Source organism: Amblyomma americanum, chromosome 4 (genome assembly GCF_052857255.1).
Source record: "Amblyomma americanum isolate KBUSLIRL-KWMA chromosome 4, ASM5285725v1, whole genome shotgun sequence".
Classification (NCBI taxonomy): domain Eukaryota; kingdom Metazoa; phylum Arthropoda; class Arachnida; order Ixodida; family Ixodidae; genus Amblyomma; species Amblyomma americanum.
This window is the reverse complement of record NC_135500.1, coordinates 34,024,182-34,046,455: the sequence shown is the minus strand read 5'-3', so window position 1 is coordinate 34,046,455 and position 22,274 is coordinate 34,024,182. Positions and strand designations below refer to the sequence as shown.

Here is a 22,274-nt window from a genome sequence, read left to right as displayed (position 1 = left end):
CTACTCAATTTTTGCTTAAGTTTTCAGATACGCTCTTAGATTAAAAACATAATTTGGCTACATTAGCAGAAGCACAGCACCAAGGTACTCACCAGTTACCTGAAGCACTGTACGCAAGTTCTCGTGCCATCATGAATACAGCACACTGTCCACGTTTCATAATGCCATGTCACTCCAGCACTTCGGCAGCAAAATTTTCCTTTAAAAAAAAGTAGCTTTGTTTATGTTAGACTGGTCATATTTAATTTTACTATATACTATGTACTTCTCATTGTACTGCCCCAGACTAAAAAATACCAATGATCACGCTTTGAATTATGTCATATGTGATCACCAAATTATGTGATCACCAATATGTTCTTAGAAATTCTGATTGAAATAAATCTGACAAAATATTATTTCAGAAAATGTGGCACAAGGAAGAAGGACGCTAGCTAGATAACCTGGACGAATGTTTTCAGTTGCATGCAGCCACCAGCACCATTGCACACAAAATGTACAATAAAGTGGGTTTTACCTTTCCGAATAGAATTTAATGCTGCAAACATTTAAGTAAAAAAATTTCAACCTTCCATTCCGCATAAAGGAAAGAAAATTCCTCTCGTTTTTTCACAAGCCTCTGCAAGTACACAATTCAGTGAATCTACTCCACAAGTACTTGAATCTATCAGCACGAGACAGGGACGAGAAAAGGAACAAAACAGGCACTGACTATCAGCACGAGACAGGGACGAGAAAAGGAACAAAACAGGCACTGACTCGCAACTGAAGTTTATTGAAGTGAACAGAGTATATACAGAAAAGCCACACGCCACAAACTACACAATTACACATAAGCTACATCACAACATAAGTAAAAGATTGCCCTTAACATTCCTCTCATCTAGACAGTCCAACCCACTGCATGTTAACGCTATGGGCAGCACACTCACACATTCGTCACCAAGTCATAAGATGTGTCTAGCCTCAATAATTTTCTGGTTAATCTGCTGTGAATGTAGTGCCAAAATGCGCGTTGCCGAAAGGAATGGCTAGCAGCCTTCACATCCCTTGTAATATGCAGATAACTTACAACCCCTACCAATATCCAAATACCTCTCATGCTCCTGTAGTCTTACATTGATACACATTCCAGTTTCACCAACATAAACCCAACCACATGATAATGGTATGCAATGCATGCAATGGTTGCAAGGCACATATATGTTGCCACGTTTCACTCGACACATGTGCTTTTCCCTAACGAAATTCACAAAATTATTAACAATTTTACAGATTGTAGACAACTTATTAGGGGCCGAACACACCATTTTTACGTCATACCTTCTGGCCACAGTTTTCAAATTTTGCAACAATCTGCAACAACACAGTCAGTCTTTTGGCATCTCACTGGCTGGCCCCAGCCTGATCATGCCAGTCCCTGCGAAGGGGTTTCAGCTTTTAACATGCTAAAGGGAAGAATGGCACAGCATCAAGTAACGAGGAAAGCAGGACAGCACACCCACACACAAGTGCCAACCCTGGAGCAGATACAAAATCCAAGAGCGCGTGCTTGACATTCAGCGTTGACAGTAAAGGAAACGAGGAAACACGGATTTGAACGCTAAAGATTGAACGAGCCCGATCCTTGGCTGCCAACGCTGAATGTCAAGTACACGCTCTTAGATTCTGCATCCGCTCCAAGGATGGCACTTGTGCGTGGGTGTGCTCTCCTGTTGTCCTTGTTACTTGATGCTGCGCCATTCTTATCTTTAGCATGTCAGACCAACTTGCCCAATCTTATATGCTCAGCTTTAACAATTTATCGCACGCTTCTGCAATAGCATGGTTGGGAAATCATGCCTTTCATTAGCCTTAAAATCTTCTCTTGGAAACCAGTTGTCACGATGTAAAAGCATGGCTTCACCAATACCGAGCCTAGACTTGACGACGCAATGCTATCTTTCACTAGCTTAGAATCGTTCGACCAACAGTCAAGTAGCTGCTTAACACTCCTGGGTGAATATCGCTAGCACACATGGCGTCTGCAGAACATCAAGGTAAGGTTCAGAAACCGCAGCTCTTTCTGTTGGGACATTTTCTCCAAGGTAAACTTAAGACAAAGGCCTTGCTCCTAAACAAGTTCACAATATGTACAGGTCCCACACTATCACAATCTTTGTAAAAGACCAGAAAATCATAAATGTAGCGAAAGATTTCCCCCAGCCCATGCAATTTCTTGGCAATCATTCCTTCCACCCTGCTTAAGAGAATATTGCTTAGCACAGGGGCAACCTTCGAATCGATACATTTAGCAGACTTTTGAACATATGCCGCACTGCCATACTCCACAAATATGCTCTTCACTTCAAATAAAAGGAGGCAAGTGCCAAAAAAGACTTATGTTACACACCCATTCCTAAACACGAGCTCATCGTTGTGCTCCGATATACACATTCATAAGCTTTTCACAAGATCTTCATACGGGATAGAATAAAATAGTTCTACATCGACACTAATCACAAGACATCCGCTGGATTGTCACTCTTAAGATACTCAACCGCACTGCGAATTGAGTACAAGAAATGGATCTTCAAGATGCGAAGTAGACAGATGCTTTTGCAAATAACCAGAGATAATTTTGCATGAATCCTTTTCTGAAATTTATCTGAAGAGCATGTTATTGAATAGCATTTATTTGAAGAGCATGTTTGTAGAGTAGTGCAGTGCGGTATGTGTTCTAAAGTCTCGAATATGTAGTGGTTCAAAGGTTGACCTTGTGCTAAGCAATATTTTCTAGAGTAGGGTGGATAGAATAATTGTCTAGAATGTGCATGGGCTGGGGGAAAAATCTTTTGCTATGTCGATGATTTTCTGGTCTTTTATAAAGGTTGTGATAGTTCGGGACCTGTACATCTTCTCAAGTTGTTTAAGGAGCAAGGCCTTTATCTCACGTTTACCTTGGAGCAAATGTCCCAAGAAAAAGAGCTGTGGTTTCTGGACCTTACCTTGATGTTCAGCACACTTCATGTGTGCTGGCGAGTGTTAAGCTGCTACCTGGCTACATGTCGACCATTCCAAGCTAGTGAAAGATAGCATTGCGCTTTCTAGCACGGGCTCAGAATTGATGAAATTATGCTTTCACAGCATGACGACTAGTTTCCAAGAGCAGATTTTAAGGTTAACGAACGCAGGATTTCCAAACCTTGTTACTGCAAGAGCATAAGATAAATTGTTAAAGAAGCTGTGACAGTTTTGCGGCGACCGGCACAATCTGGCTGGGGCCAGCCAGCGAGATGCCAAAAGACCAGTTGTGTTACCGTATGTACATAAATTGTCGCAAAATTTGAAAAATGTGGCCAGAAGGTATGATGTAAAAGTGGCTTTCTCGGCCCCTAATACGTTGTCTAAAGCATGTAAAATTTTAAGAATAATTCTGTGAATGTGGCTCGAGAAAAGTACACGTGTAGAGTGAAATGTATATGTACCTTGTAAAATGAATGTGGTATCAAATATTATTATCTTGTAGTCTGGTTTACGTAGGTGCAACTGGAAGGTGTATGAATGTAAGACTACAGGAACACAAGAGGGTATGGGCTTGGCTAGGTGGTTGGGGTAACTCTGCTGTACACTGCACGGGATGTGAAGTCTGCTACCCTTTCCTTTTGGCGACACGCATTTTGGCAGTAAATTCAGAGATTAAATGGGAGATTATCGAGGCTAGACACATCTTATGACTCCGTGAAGAATGTGTGTTTCGTCTATCGTGTTAACACACAATGAGTTGGACCACCTCGATCAGGGAAATGTTGAGGGCGATTTTTGACTCATGTTGTCCTGTATGCTTATCTGTAAACTACATGGTTTATGGTATTGCTTGGCTTTTTATATATTCCCTGTTCACGCCAATAAACTATAGTCGCGAGTCAGCACCTGTCTTGTCTCCTTTCTCATCCCTGTCTTTCGCGCTGGTGGATTCACCGCAATGGCTCACCTCTGCAGAAATCCAAGGCATGACATTTTCCTCTTCACACTCGTGGTTCAGCGCATAATACGGCAAAGGCTTTTCAATTCCAAGGAAAGTTCATGGCTCCATTGAACACTGCCTCCTGCTTACAAGACACAGAGCAGCAATCATTGTAGATTCTACCTGTGACACAAAGAGCAGTTTTAGTTTGAGTGGACTAAACTAGGAAAGCAGCACAATATATCTATAGCCAAATAACTGAACTGAAAGAAATAGAGGCTAGTGTAATAGTGAACACACTGATATATTGCAAGTGAGATATATGCTTAATATATTGCAATATCCAACACTGCTACCATTGCCTTAGCCAACTACTTCATAAATAACAATAAATGCAGTATCACAAAAATACTGATAACGTACTATGTGCTAATAGTAGCAGTGCAGGTTCCATGAACAAAAAAGGGCCCAGTGCTGACTGTCGTTCCCACAGCAGCCTTGTGACCAATGGCCGGTGCAAAGGAAAGAGGAGGAATGACTGAAAAGAAAAAGAGCCAGGGGGAAGGAAAATAGGTATAGAAGGGCTTAGGATATCATAGGCAAATAAGGTTGTTTAGACAGTGAGCACAAAATAAACATTACCACACAAGTAAAGACATACAAGACCAAACATATATATCATTATGCAGAGTGGCAAACTTGATGCCATTTAGCCCAAAATATGTTTTCAATAAAGTGATTATAATTATTAATAGAACAACTGACCAAGTGAAACCATAACAGGGATGAACAAGGAAGTTGTTAATATTCTGGCAGAAATTAAAAGAAGAAAATGGATCTGGCCAGGGCATACAATGCAGAGAATGAATCACCAATGGTATCTTAGGGCAACATAATGAATTTGATGGATTTTAATGGCACAAGGGCATCTGTGGCCAAAGAGTGCCTTAGCACAAGTTAATTTCGTCTACTCAAGGTGAAATCAGAGATCCATTTCCCAAGCATTTCATTCCAGATAAGCTGAGCACCACGCCAGGAAACAGCTTGTGCATTGTATCGCAACAAAATGAATTTCACCCTAAGGAAAATATAGCAGGAGATAGCTGATTATAAGCTCACTAGATAAGATTAGGTGATTTCTGATAGTGTGGCATGTAGCTGGTGCAAGACACAGATAATTAAACTGGAAAAGGCCATTGTCCTGAGGTGAATGTAAACTAAGCAATGAGGATAATGAAATTCGCTACACTAGAGCTCTTAAGAATCAGCTCAAGTTCCATGCTTCAAGATGATGCAAGTTTGCTCAGTGAAAAAAAATCATAAGTTCACCCAAGAATTGGTATCTTGGCGGTATCAGGCTGCAGGTGCAGATGAATTAATCCTGCCTCAGAGAAGAGCTACATAGAGCACAAAACATTTTAGGCCAGTCCTACACTGACAGCTGTTAATAACTATTTTAAAACTGTTTTTCAGTGCACAAACAATAATATCAAGTTTGTGTTGGTCATGTGATTATGTTACTGAGGCTCTCCTAAAAATTCTAGCCAGAGCTAAAATACAAGCTGTCTCAACTAAGTTTTTATATCAACAATGAGAACATAAACACATGCAGATTATTCAAGTAGAAGTATTATTCTTCATGACGTGCCCTACAAATTTTAAATTATACTGAAAAGTAATAGAGTGGAGTGCTTGTGCCAAAAATACTAAACCTCAACAACAAAGAGAACACAAGATAAAGGCAACAACATATTGCCCAAAATTTAAATGTTTGACAGAACAAATACGAAAAGAAAACCTCTCCACAACTGGAACAAAACAGCGTGATACCGAGCACACATTTGAAAATTGTTTCATCCAAATCCCCAGTCTGGTGCTCCAGCACTCTTCAGCCAGCATGTCATGAAATGTACCGTAGTTCTGGTAGCTGTAAAGAGTATACAGCTGATCCGGCATTTTGATATGTGAACAGTTACCCTCAATGACCACCAGGCTGAATACTTTCAAGAGGCTGTTCTAGTAACAAGACTGCAGTGAAACACTTAGCAAGTTATGCGGGCGTAATAATGCAAACCGTTAATCTGAGAGTTCGCTACCACGCAACTCTGTAGTAACTCCTAAAGTGTTGCAATCGAATGAAAAAAAGGACTGCCTATTATATAAACAAAAGTCAAGAGGCTGCAATGCAAGGCCACGACAGAAGTGCTGCAATACAGCAATAGTGATACTATGTACACTTTAAGCAACACAATGAAACATGATCTTTTATCCTTAATTATCAGAATTTAAATATTTGTTTTCCTTGCTCTCTTGCAAAATTAAGTTTAGATCGTGAAAGCGCTCGAAAAGACAAGGATACAGAAAGAGATTTCCACACAGTGCACTTACTTCCAGTGTCTTTTTGAGCACATCCACTATCTAAACATGGTAACCCAACTAGTTTAAATGCTGTCGTTATTCCAAAATTAAGCCTTTTACAAAGCGGGAGCCCCTTTCCCCATACAAGGTGCACCATAACTAATCCAACACTTTTTTCATGATATGTTTTCTCTGAGAATAAACACTGTTTGAAGATTTTGCAATAGCACTTGTCTTTTCGATTCTACGAATGTATCATGCAAGTGTTAATGAAATAACCATCTGCCTATCTTGATCATTGCTCAAAATCAGGGTATAATGAACCATGAAGGGCAGGCTCTGCTTGATTTTTATGTTTTCCTAACGAAGCATGTATGTGCAACCCTTCTGCTGGCTTGTATGCAGCAGGTTTGTCTAGCTAGGCGAACTGTGGTTTTGCTATAAAGATGAAATGGTACTTTGGAAGTGAATGGTTTTCTAAAATGCATTTAACATACATACCGGGGCTTTAACAGCGCCTGGTGTAAGCAACATCAGTGGGGGGACCGCAGGAGTGGCCTAGTGGTCCGAGCATCTGCCTCGCAAGCGGTAGGTGTGGAGTTCGATCCCCAGTGCCATCGGGTAACCAGCGGTGATACAATGGGTCGTTTCAATGGCCAGTTTAAAACTTGAAATAACCATGCTGCAATATATACAAAAAATGATTTGTGTGCTCTCTCTTACATGACATAGTTAATCATATCATAGTGTTGGTAGTACACAAAATGCATGTGTGGAACATATACATGCACTGTTTTTGTTCACATCTTACCTGCTATGTGCTGTTATGGCATGTTATGTGCTGGGAAAGCAACAGATAGTGAGCAATGTTGTGTTGCAGCCTTTCTTCTGATGGAATTTGAATCATGTGAGGTGCAGCTGAAAGAAATTGTTTCATACATAAGTATATTTCATGTAACACAACAAAAAGTGCACAGCCCCATCATGAGTTGTGGTTTAAACTAACAGCGAGCTTTTTACTACTCTACTTAACATATGATGCAAGTCAGTGATGCTGGAGGCAAAAAACTAAATACTGTGAGGTAACAAGAGCTAATAAGGACAATCATGCCTTTAAGAGATATTGTCAATATATATTTTCCTGAATGAACTAAAGTTATCCTTAGAAGCATTCAGAGGAAGATAATTTTGCTAAATGCCTTTTGCCAGAATAGGCCTTTTATGAACCAGTTGCAAATGAAAAGAATAACTTTAAGACCATGCTATGCATGGTCTAACGCCAAAGTAGTTGCATACAAGCAGTATACTATGCCCCTAGGTTTATGGTGGGCCTGTACTGCACAATTTTCATGCAAGGTAGTGGAAAGTATGTGCCATGAAACAGACCTCTGCTTGCTGAAACTGGCAAATAAGTACTGGGTTTTTAAGGCAGGAAAAAAGTTACATAGTTCCTTCTGCAGGTTTTGAACTTCAGGTTAGTTATTTGAAAAATATCAATACCTAAACTGCAATGATTGAAGTTTTTAGCAAATAACATTTCCATTGTAACAGTGGAAACGCTCTTTTATATGAGGAACGACTTTTCAAAAGCCTGCGTTTCATGGTGGCTGTCAAGTAGCCCTGATAAAGAGAAACCAGTCACGACACACAACCAAGCCCCCGTAGCACATTTTCAACTATACCCTCATGATATAGCTTTAAAGTAAGTGTTAAGCAATACAAATACAATTCCCTTGATTTCCTTCATGATTTATCACTGGTGTATACATACAAAGATAACCGTACAAGATGTGGAGTGCATGGTACAGAGAGAGTAGGCAGATGGTTTCTTGACACTCAAAAAGTGAACAAGGGAAGGAAAAATCTTAGGGTGCTTGCCGTTTCGACAAGACAACTTGTTTTCGTCTGGAGTCAACATATACAGAGGAAACTTAGAATCAAGTACAGGGTTGTCCACTCTTAGTGCGAACACGCGAGCACATGGCTGTGCTCTTTGGGCCACTGTGTCTGACATTGCCACACATCGAAGTGTAACATGACACGAAGCACCACATCCAGGTGCATCTCCTCTTGCGCCATTTTGCAGCGATGAGTGGCTGCGCCGCACACAGTGGACCTCTAAAGAGTGCGGCCATGCGCTCACATGTTTGCACTAAATGTGGCCAGCTCTGTACATTCCGGAATTGGCATAATTATTTGAAAAGGCCTTGCACATGGTCAGAGGTTTCCCAACCCACATTTTCCCCCTCCTTTCCTGCTTTCTTTAATTTATCGTTATACTTTAACCTTACGCCCTGCACCTCCTGACATCACTTCTCAGAACCTTGGCTGCCATACTCCTCCCTCTCCCCCTTCTTTTTGCCTTTTCTCCGAACCTGCCCTCATTTTCTCTTTTTACTTCAAATTATTTTGCCCCCCCCCCACCCCTCCTGGTATTTTATTCTGCCATGCTCCTTAATTCCTTTATCCTAGTTTTTCAGGAAAAGGCAGCCAGCCATACCAAGCCACCTGTTGTGGCTGGACATAAAGCCATTCAAGCCCACTATCCACACTCCATACCCCGAGATTCGTTTCTACTGAATTGGGCTTTTTTGTTTTCACAGTTTTGCAGGTCAACCGGTTAATCTTCTTTAGCAGCTATCATGCCTGGTCAAGGTTCATGCTCCCCATCGTAACGCCCTTCCCATATCGCACCCTCGTCCCACACAACAGGCCTTTCGCCTCGAAGTGAAAACCTTATTTAAACCCCACCAATGATGAACACTTTGCCAGACAAAGACAAGTCCTCTTGTCGAAACGTCGGTAAGCACCCTGAGGCTTTTCCCTTCCTTATTCAGTTTGTGAGATACCAGGGACAGGTGTTCAAGCAGCCATACCACACTAATACCCCTGTCACACGGGCACCGCAAAGGCCCTTGAGAATCATATCCAAAGGCGTAAGGAGTGCAGCTACCCGGTACAAATGTTGCGCCTTTGTCGCTAAGGGCCTTGGAGGCGAAGGCGCTCAACCGAGACCTTCGGAGCCCGAAGACGCGGCATTCGAGAAGCTGTGATCGCAGTACCATCCAAAGTCAAAAAGTAAAAGCAATAAAAAAAATACATAAGCTAATAATGTTTGAAAACATTTTTTTCAAATACGAAAGGTGTGTCTGGCTTTGGTTTTTGTACGGTTGTTTATGTTTTCTGTTCAAATTTCAAGACAGTGAAAGTGTTGCGGCAACACCGAGCGCCCATGGAGGCCAAGGCAATACACGTACAAAACCTGCTCCTGCTGATGAGATTAGCTGTTGCAGTACTTTTAAGGAAGCGATCAGAATAAAAAATTGTCAAAGCTCAACGAATAAACAGAATACACCACTTTAATTTTAGAACACTCACTTCAGCCACCTCGAGTATAGCAGCGGGTGCTAAGCCTGAACGACTTTCACCTTTGGGCTGCACCGTGTAGCTGCATCGCTGCTCCTTTAAGCTTTCGCTCCTTTGGTGAAAAATGGTGCCTTTGCTGGAAAGGCGTTCGAGGAATGCCATGTGACAGGGGTATAAAGCACATTTTTTACTGACACGAAAGACTCAGTGCCTTTAGTTCTGACAACATTCTGAATCATGCTTTGGTGGCTTAGCATATCAGAATACTGGACATGACAAAATCAGCTAATTAGTGAGGGCTATTATTTGCTATAGGTAAAATTATAACATTCTCCTAAAATAATGAAAAGAAACCACAAGCACTGACATCAATGTACAATTTGGCTGTAACATACTGACATGACAATCTAGTTAAACGTAAATTCTCTTTTCGCAGTTCAAAACTGCATGCATTATTTCTAGAAAGCGCGAAAATAGAAGCTCATACATAGTGCCAAAGAAAAGAGTGCATAATAGTACCACTTATGAGGTGTTTATCGGCAACTGCAATGAGCAAGGCTATGTTAATGGCAATCCAGAGTTATTATGTGTCTTAAGAGCGCATGCACTTGGGAGGTGATAGCAGCTGTGGACACAGCTGTCCATCGCAGTTTTCAGTCTGTCGAGATAACACATGGGGTAAGGTATTCCCTGTTTTGCTGCCGAAGGCAAAACCGTCAGCGAGTGGAGTTGCCTTGCTATTCACTGTCAATATCTACTGCTCAATGTAAAGGAAACTAGGGCATAAAACATACAGCATTTCATATTATGCTTTGGCCAAATGCAGTGAGAATGAAACCGACTAGAGACTTGTCTTATGACGTTTGCACTGTTTACTTTGCACCAGAGGAAAATAAATTTATGTACAGTTGACCTACTGCTTGCCACAGTCCTAGAAGAAATGAATCCAGGTCTCAGAAATTCTACCGAGAGAATACTGATGCTGCATGTGCATTTCTCTGAACTGTTCTGAAATATGCAGAAGTTACCAATTTTTTTACTACCTGATTACATACTGTAATCTTTGCAAGGAATATGAGGTTAACGGACTGGGAAAAAATGTCAGGAATGGTACCTTTGGTACTGGGCACTTGGACAAACAAATGACCCACTGGGCGTCCCCAGGAGCTCTGCTACCAGGCACCCCTGGCAACAGTAGTCAATTTTCCAGATCCAAAGGAGCCATGCGAATGATTGCCGAAAAGTCAAGTTTAAGGACAGCAGATGCATGAACACAAAACAGTTTTCCAACTTTGTTTCAGTGTGATAAATGGTTTCAAATGTCTAGACTATATCTGGTAGTACACAAATTATCAGAACACCATCTCCCGCTCAGAATCATCTCAAAACACATTCGACACGCAGTACCAACATGGACAGTTCGTGCTTAATTGAATCCAAAAGTTTACGCTGATCGACCAATATTACTCTAAATGGAGACAGAAAGCGCATGCACGTTGTACTGATGTTATCGTGAACATAACATGCGACGAGACGCAGGGTTACAATACAAACAAAAAACCGCTTTCAAAATTTCAGAACAAAAGGCTCACCTTCTCACAAGTTCGCCAAACCGGAGACGTTGCCGAGTGGCTGCCGCCAAAGTCACTCGCAATGCACAGAAACAATAAAAATGCAGTGCCGCTGACTTTCCTTGAGCAATTCAAGTCGACAGAACTTCCAACTGTTCGCACCGACTACCTCTGCAAGCATGTCTAAAAGTTAGCGGCGCAGCCGCGCCATTTGCAATTTACGGAGCAACACGGGAAATTCATAGCGCCATTCGCGTATTCGCGCTCAAGCTCACGTCGCTGATGTCGCAAAGGCGCACAACGGCAAAAACATATAAGATGTATTTAATTTTACGGTAGCTTTTTTAGCTGACAACCTGAATCGTTTGATATATTGTTTTTTCTTTTCGTTGCATGAACGTTATTACCACCAGCGGCAGCGCAGCTTGGCCATGGCTAGCCATGGCGAAGTCGAAGCGCTAGCCGAGCCCGCAGTCGGAAACATGTGCGCAGTTAGCGCAGTGTGGAGTTGAATGAACAGGCGCTATGGAATGGGTTTTTGTTCTTCCGTGTTCGCTGCGTGCGTCCTGCGCGTTGCGTGTCTTTAGTATGTGTGTGTGTGTGTGTGTGGCCGGAACGCTGCATTGGAGTGTACATACAACAGCTCGCTGTCCCGTGCGGCATCGGTGCGTAGTAAAACGATCATGCAGAATGTGCGTTACAATGCCAGTGGCCCTGCACGAAAGAGGAGACTTGAAGCCGACAGAAAAGCTGCTCTCCCTCGTGGGACTGCAAGAATCTGGCGAGTAACAGTCGACGCGCGTTTCGGTGGATGATTCCGTTTACCACGCCAAAAAATTCAGCACTGGCCAACAGCAATGATGAACTGCTGCTGCATCATCACCTGTGTGATGTTTGTGACAAGCTTGTTGGATGTGAACGTGGCCATGAATGGTATTCGCCGAGCAGTGGCCCTCAGGGCGTGGCACCAGTGGATACCTGAAGACGATTACTGTTTGCCCGCGCCCTGGCGCCTCGCATTCAACCGAATGCTTTGGCGTTAATTATCTATATCTGAATTTCACACGTAGTTGGACTCGCAAATATAACAGCGTACAAACGTACCGTCGGAAGAGCACCCTTTTTCATTTTTTTAGGGAGGGGGTAGGGAATTACCGTCTGCTCAAATTTAATGTCACTAATATTTTGAGCTTATTTTCTAAACAGGTGCCGTGGTGGCACTGTAAGCAATGCATTTACTGGGCAGAAGTTTATTTTATGTTGTGTTGGCACAAGGTTATTGTCATTGTACTGTGGTGCCATGTTCAAACAAAACACATAATTGTACACTCTCTTTGAAGAATGTCTAATGAGGTAATAAATTACTGAGCAGCGAGTATGCACTGTGGTAAATGCGACGAACGTTACTGAATTACTTCACACTTGTCATGTTCTGTTGTCGTTAGTGATTACGTATGCCTTGGTGTCTGCTGCTTTCCAGTGTAGGGGTCGAGAGGCATGTCGAGCTCCACTTAGCAGCTTTTTTTCCTTCCACTCTCTACTGGCCAACGTGGTAAAATAAACTCAACATAATGCGTGATTGCTCAGACCTAGATTAGACTACCATTTCACTTATTTACTCTCAGGGCCAATTGGCATCGAAGAGAGGAGAGCGACTAACATAAATACATGTGTAGGCAGATTAATTAAAATGATTATACACAGCAGACTTGAAGGCATTGGATGCAGTGGTGGACATGACGAAGGCAGAGAAGATGTGACAGCTGGAAACGTAGAAAAGTGGAGATCTGCATGAGTTTGTACGCGACTTAAGGTGAACGCTAGCAAAAAATTAAGAAGGCGCAGAAGACTGAGGCCAGAGTTAAAACTGTAGTTTAACAGAGGAAAGCACCTCCCAGCAAGCCAAAATGTGCACATGCAAGCAGTTATGTGAACACAGAACATAGAAAATGAAACTCCTTTTTGGACAGAAGGAAAGCTAAGGCACATTGCTTATTGTGATGTTGCTTAAAAAGTTGGTGTCTAGTTGTTGCCCTTCATATCTGGTCCTTCCACACCCAGCAACTGAAATGCCATCAAAAAGGAGCATCTCCAACCACTCTAATTACATGGGAGGTACACATCGCCAGATGTCAGAGGCTTGGCGTCTCATCTTGCAGACTAGCTAGTTTGGCAGATTTAAACTTTACCGCATGTAAGAGGCATGCGGTAGCCTTGAAGGGGAGTATTTCATAAGTGTTACAGCATATTGTACAGTGCTGGCATGCTTCATTATTTACATCACAGTAATTAATATGCTAGCACAGGCTGGAAAGTTTCTAAGTGAACAGGAAAAAACAATGTTCATGCCATATCTTAGCCACATTCTTAGTATTGTATAAAAAGTGCAAATAAGGAATTCCTCATTTTTTTGTCAGCTTTTTCTTTCTGTGCATTGATTTTTTGCAAGTTAGCAAGGTTCTACAGTCTTGTGTGCCTATCGGCTGGCCCCTTGTTTGTCAAAGGTACCGAGTACACAATGGGTCGTGTCAGTGCAAGCTAAGTAAACGATGGATAGAAAATTCGTGCTTTCAGAGTATTTCCAGAAAAAACTGCTATTATTTCCTACTCAGGATGGGGGAACAGCATCGATGGTGCACATCCTCCTTGTCACTGCAGCAATTATGGCTGCTCGCTGCTTTTTGGTGGCGTTTCATTTATCTGCAGGAAGAGCAGGCATGAATGGGCGGCAATAGGTACCTACTAAATTAAACATTGCATTGAGCAATATGTTGTTGTGTTGGTGCTTTTGTTATCCATGAAGGAGTTGGTGTTTTTGATTAATGGTTGTGTAGCAAAGATGTAACTGCTACATTGCACTGCATTCACAGATTTGTTTGCCCATGCTTTTGGTTTACTCAGTTGTTTATTTCCTTACCAAATGGCAGATGGAAATTCGGCTTTCAAATTGTGCACTTTCATCATGTTTGCAATGTACTTTCAGCTGGTGTTCAGTTTCACTTTGGAGAAGTTGTCCAACCATTGTCTGTGTCTAAATTTTTTCTAACAGTTGACCTCATTACGCAGCATTTCTCACAGGAAGCAAATGTTGCAGTAACATTTTTATTAAATGTTACTCTATCATGTGGCTAGCAATGTAGCGAAAAATATTTTCAAGTCAGCTTTTAACATTATAGCAAATTAAGGCCTTTGTTATTTAACGTTGCTCACAATTTGTACCAATCACTCAACCTTGAAGCAACGTAATGCGTTATCACCCTTCCTCGGCTCTTCATTGTGTTAATCACATTAGACATGCTCACGGTCGTTCGCCATGCTAGTTTGCGGACATTGTTGGCTAAGAGTAAACCAGACAAATAAAAAATCGGATGTCATGTGATGCCTATAGTCCGCGGGCCAGCAGTTCATCGTGTAAAAGTGGCGTCACATCATAAGCATCTTCTGTTTTTGCTGCCTTTAAGCAAGTTATTAGTGCATTTGGTGCAACACATAGTCGATGGGGTCAACCGTCCTGTCGTGTTAAGTTTTGATCTCTTAAATTGAATGTTTAGTATTTTTCCCTGCAACGACTACAGAGGAACACGGACGTTTCCTTCAATACTGGACTGAATATACGGTCATTCCCTACGTTTCATTGAAAGCAGAAGTGGTTCTGTATTTAAAACGTACATAGTCTACGTTATAGGTACGGAATTTTTTTACAGTAGATATGTTAAAAATTGGCAAAGAACAGCATGTTGTAGAGGTTAAACTTCAAAAGTAGACAGTACTGAACGCACGCAGTGTAGAATCAGAACCGACATTTTTTTTCGTAGGTCTGTATTATAAGTAAGTGCACTGTGTCACCAAGCTGCCAAATTACTGCGGTTTGTTGTGAACGCGTTATGCGTGCCATTGTATGTTCGTGCTTCCATGTGCAGCTTGCTTCATTCTTTTTTTTTTCTGTTGTGCACCATGCACTTTCAGAACGCGACAGCGATCTGGCGACTTCGGAGCAAAGCGGAAAATCCGTGCTCCGAGTTTTATTAAGAAACCGTACGCAGGGCGCGAGCGTATAGCTTTATATATTTTCAGTTAATATATTCTTGTGCTCGTGTGGTATGAGCCGCGAAACTCATTCTGGCTCAGTCACTGCTGTCGATACATCCTAAAAGCAGCTCCACGTACAAAATGTGCGCGAGGTATGCGGTCGCAAAACATGCGTACGACTCATTCACCCATGACTTCATGCAAAAATCCTAGACTTGAAAAACCTCGCTTGGGTACAGTTCCTGAGCTATATATGTCACACATGCGCAAAGTGCTCGCGAGAAAACAACAGCAGCGCGTGTATGCACAACTCGCCAGAGCTAAGAAACCACACCATGTAAGATACGTACCATTCGGAGGAGAAACAGCGCCGGCAACGCGTCGGATTGGAGGTGCAGCTGCTTCATGTCGACGCCAGATTGCTGCACAAAGCTGGGATTATAGCTCTACGCATCAGGGGAAAAGTGGCGGCCGCAAACCCTTAGATTGCGGCGACTCGACACCCGATGCATTGCAGCCAACCTGCTCGGTTGTGTCGTTCTCTTAAGACACGATGTCTAGTTGTGAAACCTCGCCTATCCTTGGCTTTACAGCATACCACACAGCAATTGTGGTCCATTTCCGACGAGAAACAAAGAAGCGCTAAGTGCAGTGGCTAAGCACAGCGGCAGTATTTGGCGAGAACAAGTGCTTTTGCGAGCAGACGGATTTTGCCCTCCGCCGGAAGTGTTTTGCATTGCGTTCAAGTAGCGTGCTGAATTCTTACCTTCGTATATGTGCCCTTTAAAAAACAATAATGAGCAACTAAAATAGCATTGAGAGGAACATTAGTAACCAGTTCTGGATAATTGCGAAAATGGCACGTCAAGTCATTGGGGCATGGCCAGTGAAAAGGCTCGACCAAGAGCCCCACTGACGTCATTGGCTAGGGGGCGGCTGAAAACGCGCGATGGGGTGGCGCCCTAATCGGCGGCGAGCGGCAATTTTTAAAACTCATTAGTAAATTATAGGCTTCACGAAGATATTTATGTATACGACTCTAATACTCGGAAAGACCATCTCTACGGATCTGTTGCATTTGATATCACCATTAAAAACCTTTTCAGGGGCCCTTTAAGCCCTATCCGACGCCTCTTGGAATCTCTGCAACCACCCAACCCCTCCCTTTGTCCACGTTGTATTCCAAAGGCCGGTGGACCCTCCCCCGCGGGGCCTGGAGCATCTCACCACCTTGGAGGATTGGGAAACCCTGCGGGGGCCTAAGGGCCGACATGCCCCAAACTCCTCTGTATCAATAAACGTTTTCACCACCACACCGACGGACATCACTGAAACTCGCGAAGTGCAGCTGGATGCGATCTCACACTTAAGGAGGATACTTTGTGAAGGCATACTGAAGCAATGATGCATAGCGGTTGGTCTGGTCAAATGCTTCCAAGAGCGTTTCACCCACTTGGCATCCGGTAAATTGTACGGACACTACGTGCGTGAGAAAAAAAAACAGGACGATTGCACCAGCGGCATTCCGGATAAACATAGCTAGCCGGTACACATTGCGTTTTCCCGTTGTAGCATTTGTTTTAAAACTGCCGCCACGAGCCAATCACTCATTATTGTTCTTTAGTTTCGGGAGGGGTGCCAAACGATGTAATGTGCAATTTGTTCTTGTGCATTTTGACATCTTCCCGTGTTGCACTTTTCTGGTAGTGGCATACAGCTCATTATCCCTTTGTTGGACCCGGTAGGCATTCTGGCTCTTGCCTTCCCCAAATGTGCTGCGTTTAGTGCCCAACGCTCGGCCATATAGTTTAATCCTCATAACCTTTACTGCAGGTGCACGTTTCTTTAACTCCCTTCATCACCATTGTTCAGCTGTGCAGACTACCTTATAGTTTCAGAGCGAAGGCTGTGTTAGCGTTGTACAAGCTAATTAAGGCAGCCGTAACGAGTTATGCGCGTCCGGCTATGAATTGACACGCGTAATGCTATTGATGTGCAAGTGTGCAACGTGAAGCAAAAAAATTACTACGCGACTCCTTTTCTTAAACTTGACCGGCAGCTCACTCCCGTCGTTCACGCGCTCCTGCCAAGTAAAGAGTGCGAAAGCACGCGCCTTTCGCCGCCATATAAACGCGGCCGCTACGGTCAGGTTCGAAGCCGGGTAGTCCCGCTCAGCAGCCGTGCGCCTGAGTGCTGAACCGTCGCGGCGCTCGAATCCCAAAGCTACAATATTCATTTACAGCCGCCTTCCATGAGCGGCGGGCTTCCGAAGCCGGGGGTATTTCCTCCAGGAATCGCTATGTTTGGGAGCTGTAGCTTGAATGAGTTTCAAAAAATGTCTCCGTTTGTGCGTTGATGATATCTCCGAAGTTTTGTTTCCCAACAACACATAAGCTCAAGCTCAAGTATAACGCCAAAGACAGCCATGAATCCTTCAAGAGATGACTCTTCAAAGGACCCGAGCTCAGCGGACACGCTCCATGTGGGCTCAGTGAACCTTGCCTTCAGGCCCGGCTAACACCTGCTGGACCTCTTGAACTTTGCTGGCGGTAAGAGCTCCTTATTTTTATACAAGCTGCATTTGAAGACCTCCGAGGTGGCGCCAACGAGCTGTGCCTAAAGCCGCTCCGGCGGCGTACGGCCAGACAGGGCGTCACGTCAGCGCAGCATATGGACAACAGCGCCGCTTTCCGGCCAGATCCCAGGAGACTGCACTCTATGCCCAAAGCTGCAGGAAGGAGTGAGCACACGACAGAAATGAAAATCCAGGAAGATCAACCCGGTTTTGCGCGCAACGCTTGACGGAGGAGGGACCGACACAGGCCCAGAAGCCGCCAGAGGACACTTACTCCAATTGGTCGGTAAACATCTACAAGCGCACGAAACGCCGCCTAGCCAAGGCGATCAAATCGGAGCTGCGGGAATCCCTCTGGCGACTACGAACAAACTGTTACCAACTTCCCTCATCAGACAGAAGCCGAACCACTTTTCAGGCAGGAGCTTATTGGTTTACGTTTTTTTAATGGCAGCTCCACCATACTTTTTGTCTATAAAACGTTAAGCCCGTTATACTTACTTGCACGTGCCGGGACACTTTCTTTTTCGTTCTTGTTATTGTCCAACAATAGGTTTTGTCTATAAAACGTGCCGGCAAGGCAATTTCTGTTTTTTTGCACAAATCTAACATGTGTCTATGAAACGAAGCATGTTATTCGGGCAGGGACATTTTATATTTTGTCGTTTTTATCGTCGCAAAATATTTTTTGTCAATAGAACGACGCAAGTTTTCGCGGTTCCGAATAGCCACTTCGAAGACGTGACGCGACCGAAAAAAGGCCTCCTTGTCAGTACTTTTACAAACCAAGTATCCCCGGCTGTATCTCAAACAGATTTGGGCATGTGACCTAAACAATCCGGACCTCACCTCAACCTCAAAAATAATTTGCCGACCGCACTCAACCTCAACGTCATCAGTCGAGGTTGAGGTTTCCTTAGACGCCCTCACCTCACTTTTCCTGAGGCCACTCCTGGCCTCACTCAACCTCACCTCAACCTCAAATTGTGAGGTTGAGGTCGGCTGCTCGACCTCAGAAAGCAAACGAAAAATAAAACAAGTGCTATTAAGAAGTTTTTCAGTTAAAAACGATTCTGAGAATCCTGTGAGACAGGAAAGCCATAATGATGACGGTATTATTTAATAAGGTGTGTACAGACACTATTGATGTGTACGCAATAGGAGAAGCTTATAATCTGGGATGAACCCTCAGAGAGTATATGCGCGCCATTGTATGTTCGTGCTTATATGCGCAGCTTGCGTCATTCTTTTTTTTCTTCTGTTGTGCACCATGCACTTTCAGAACGCGACAGCGATCTGGCGCTTCGGAGCAAAGCGGAAAATCCGCGCTCTAAGATTTATTAAGAGACCGTACGCAGAGCGCGAGCGTATAGCTTTATATATTTTCAGTTAATATATTCTTGTGCTCGTGTGGTATGAGCCGCGAAACTCATTCTGGCTCAGTCACTGCTGTCGATACATCCTAAAAGCAGCTCCACGTACAAAATGTGCGCGAGGTAAGCGGTCGCAAAACATGCGTACGACTCATTCATCCTTGACTTCATGCAAAATTCCTAGACTTGAAAAACCTCGCTTGGGTACAGTTCCTGAGCTCTATATGCCACACATGCGCAAAGTGCTCGCGAGAAAACAACAGCAGCGCGTGTATGCACAACTCGCCATAGCTAAGAAGCTACACCATGTAAGATACCATTGGGAGGAGAAACAGCGCCGGCAACGCGTCGGATTGGAGGTGCAGCTGCTTCATGTCGACGCCAGATTGCTGCACAAAGCTGGGATTATAGCTCTACGCATCAGGGGAAAATTGGCGGCCGCAAGCCCTTAGATTGCGGCGATTGTCCGATGTTGACACCCGATGCATTGCAGCCAACCTGCTCGGTTGTTTCCTTCTCTTGGGACACGATGTCTAGCTGTGAAACCTCGCCTATCCTTGTCTTTACAGCATACCACACAGCAGTTGTGGTCCATTTCCGACGAGAAACAAAGAAGCGCTAACTGCAGTGGCTAAGCACAGCGGCAGTATTTGGCGAGAACAAGTGCTTTTGCGAGCAGACGGATTTTGCCCTCCGACGGAAGTGTTTTGCATTGCGTTCAAGTAGCGTGCTGAATTCTTACCTTCGTATATGTGCCCTTTAGAAAACAATAATGAGCAACTAAAATAGCATTGCAAGGAACATTAGTAACCAGTTTTAGATAATAGCGAAAATGGCACGTGAAGTCATTGGGGCATGGCCAATGAAAAGGCTCGACCAAGAGCCCCACTGACGTCATTGGCTAGGGGGTGGCTGAAAACGCGCGATGGGGTGGCGCCCTAATCGGCGGCGAGCGGCAATTTTTAAAACTCATTAGTAAATTATGGGCTTCACGAAGAGATTTATGTATACGACTCTAATACTCGGAAAGACCATCTCTACGGATCTGTTGCATTTGATATGACCATTAAAATCCTTTTCAGGGGCCCTTTAAGCCCTATCCGACGCCTCTTGGAATCTCTGCAACCACCCAACCCCTCCCTTTGTCCACGTTGTATTCCAAAGGCCGGTGGACCCTCCCCCGCGGGGCCTGGAGCATCTCACCACCTTGGAGGATTGGGAAACCCTGCGGGGGCCTAAGGGCCGACATGCCCCAAACTCCTCTGTATCAATAAACGTTTTCACCACCACACAGACGGACATCACTGAAACTCGCGAAGTGCAGCCGGATGCGATCTCACACTTAAGGAGGATACTTTGTGGAGGCATACTGAAGTAATGATGCATAGCGGTGGGTCTGGTCAATTGCTTCCAAGAGCGTTTCACCCACTTGGCATCCGGTAAATTGTACGGACACTACGTGCGTGATAAAAGAAAAACAGGACGATTACACCAGTGGCATTCCGGTTGGACATAGCTAGCCGGTACACATTGCGTTTTCCCGTTGTAGCATTTGTTTTAAAACTGCCGCCACGCGCCAATCACTCATTATTGTTCTTTAGTTTCGGGAGGGGTGGCAAACGATGTAATGTGCAATTTGTTTTTGTGCATTTTGACATCTTCCCGTGTTGCACTTTTCTGGTTGTGGCATCCAGCTCATTCTCCCTTTGTTGGACCCGCTAGGCATTCTGGCTCTTGCCTTCCCCAAATGTGCTGCGTTTAGTGCCCAACGCTCGGCCATATAGTTTAATCCTCATAACCTTTACTGCAGGTGCACGTTTCTTTAACTCCGTTCATCACCATTATTCAGCTGTGCAGACTACCTTATAGTTTCAGAGCGAAGGCTGTGTTAGCGTTGTACAAGCTAATTAAGGCAGCCGTAACGAGTTATGCGCGTCCGGCTATGAATTGACACGCGTAATGCTATTGATGTGCAAGTGTGCAACGTGAAGCAAAAAAATTACTGCGCGACTCCTTTTCTTAAACTTGACCGGCAGCTCAGTCCCGTCGTTCACACGCTCCTGCCAAGTAAAGAGTGCGAAAGCACGCGCCTTTCGCCGCCATCTAAACGCGGCCGCTACGGTCAGGTTCGAAGCCGGGTAGTCCCGCTCAGCAGCCGTGCGCCTGAGTGCTGAACCGTCGCGGCGCTCGAATCCCAAAGCTACAATATTCATTCACAGGCGCCTTCCATGAGCGGCGGGCTTCCGAAGCTGGGGGTATTTCCTCCAGGAATCGCTATATTTGGGAGCTGTAGCTTGAATGAATTTCAAAAAATGTCTCCGTTTGTGCGTTGATGATATCTCCGAGGTTTTGTTTCCCAACAACGCATAAGCTCAAGCTCAAGTATAACGTCAAAGACAGCCATGAATCCTTCAAGAGATGACTCTTCAAAGGACCCGAGCTCAGCGGACACGCTCCATGTGGGCTCAGTGAACCTTGCCTTCAGGCCCGGCTAACACCTCCTGGACCTCTTGAACTTTGCTGGCGGTAAGAGCTCCTTATTTTTATACAAGCTGCATTTGAAGACCTCCGAGGTGGCGCCAACGAGCTGTGCCTAAAGCCGCTCCGGCGGCGTACGGCCAGACAGGGCGTCACGTCAGCGCAGCATATGGATAACAGCGCCGCTTTCCGGCGAGATCCCAGGAGACTGCACTCTATGCCCAAAGCTGCAGGAAGGAGTGAGCACCCGACAGAAATGAAAATCTAGGAAGATCAACCCAGTTTTGCGCGCAACGCTAGACGGAGGAGGGACCGACACAGGCCCAGAAGCCGCCAGAGGACACTTACTCCAATTGGTCGGTAAACATCTACAAGCGCACGAAACGCCACCTAGCCAAGGCGATCAAATCGGAGCTGCGGGAATCCCTCTGGCGACTACGAACAAACTGTTACCAACTTCCCTCATCAAATAGAAGCCGAACCCACTGTCTATAAAACGTAAGCCTGATACTTAGTGGCACAGGCAGGGGCATATTGGTTTACATTCTTTTTCTGGCTGCCCCACCATACTTTTTGTC

The 22,274-nt window shown here is 44.2% G+C and overlaps 1 long non-coding RNA gene across 2 annotated transcripts; it reads right to left on the bottom strand.

Annotated features, from left to right (window-relative positions):
• Positions 1–116: 116 nt before the first annotated feature.
• Positions 117–14,867, bottom strand: LOC144127856 (uncharacterized). Of its 2 annotated transcripts, XR_013313591.1 has the most exons (6): positions 11,263–14,867; positions 10,785–10,855; positions 7,116–7,222; positions 4,370–4,484; positions 3,974–4,129; positions 117–199 (listed from the first exon to the last, which is right to left on the bottom strand). It is a non-coding gene; the product is annotated as an uncharacterized LOC144127856 (long non-coding RNA). The 2 variants fall into 2 exon arrangements; XR_013313590.1 differs by lacking the exon at positions 11,263–14,867 and having other exon boundaries at positions 10,785–11,112.
• Positions 14,868–22,274: the final 7,407 nt, after the last annotated feature.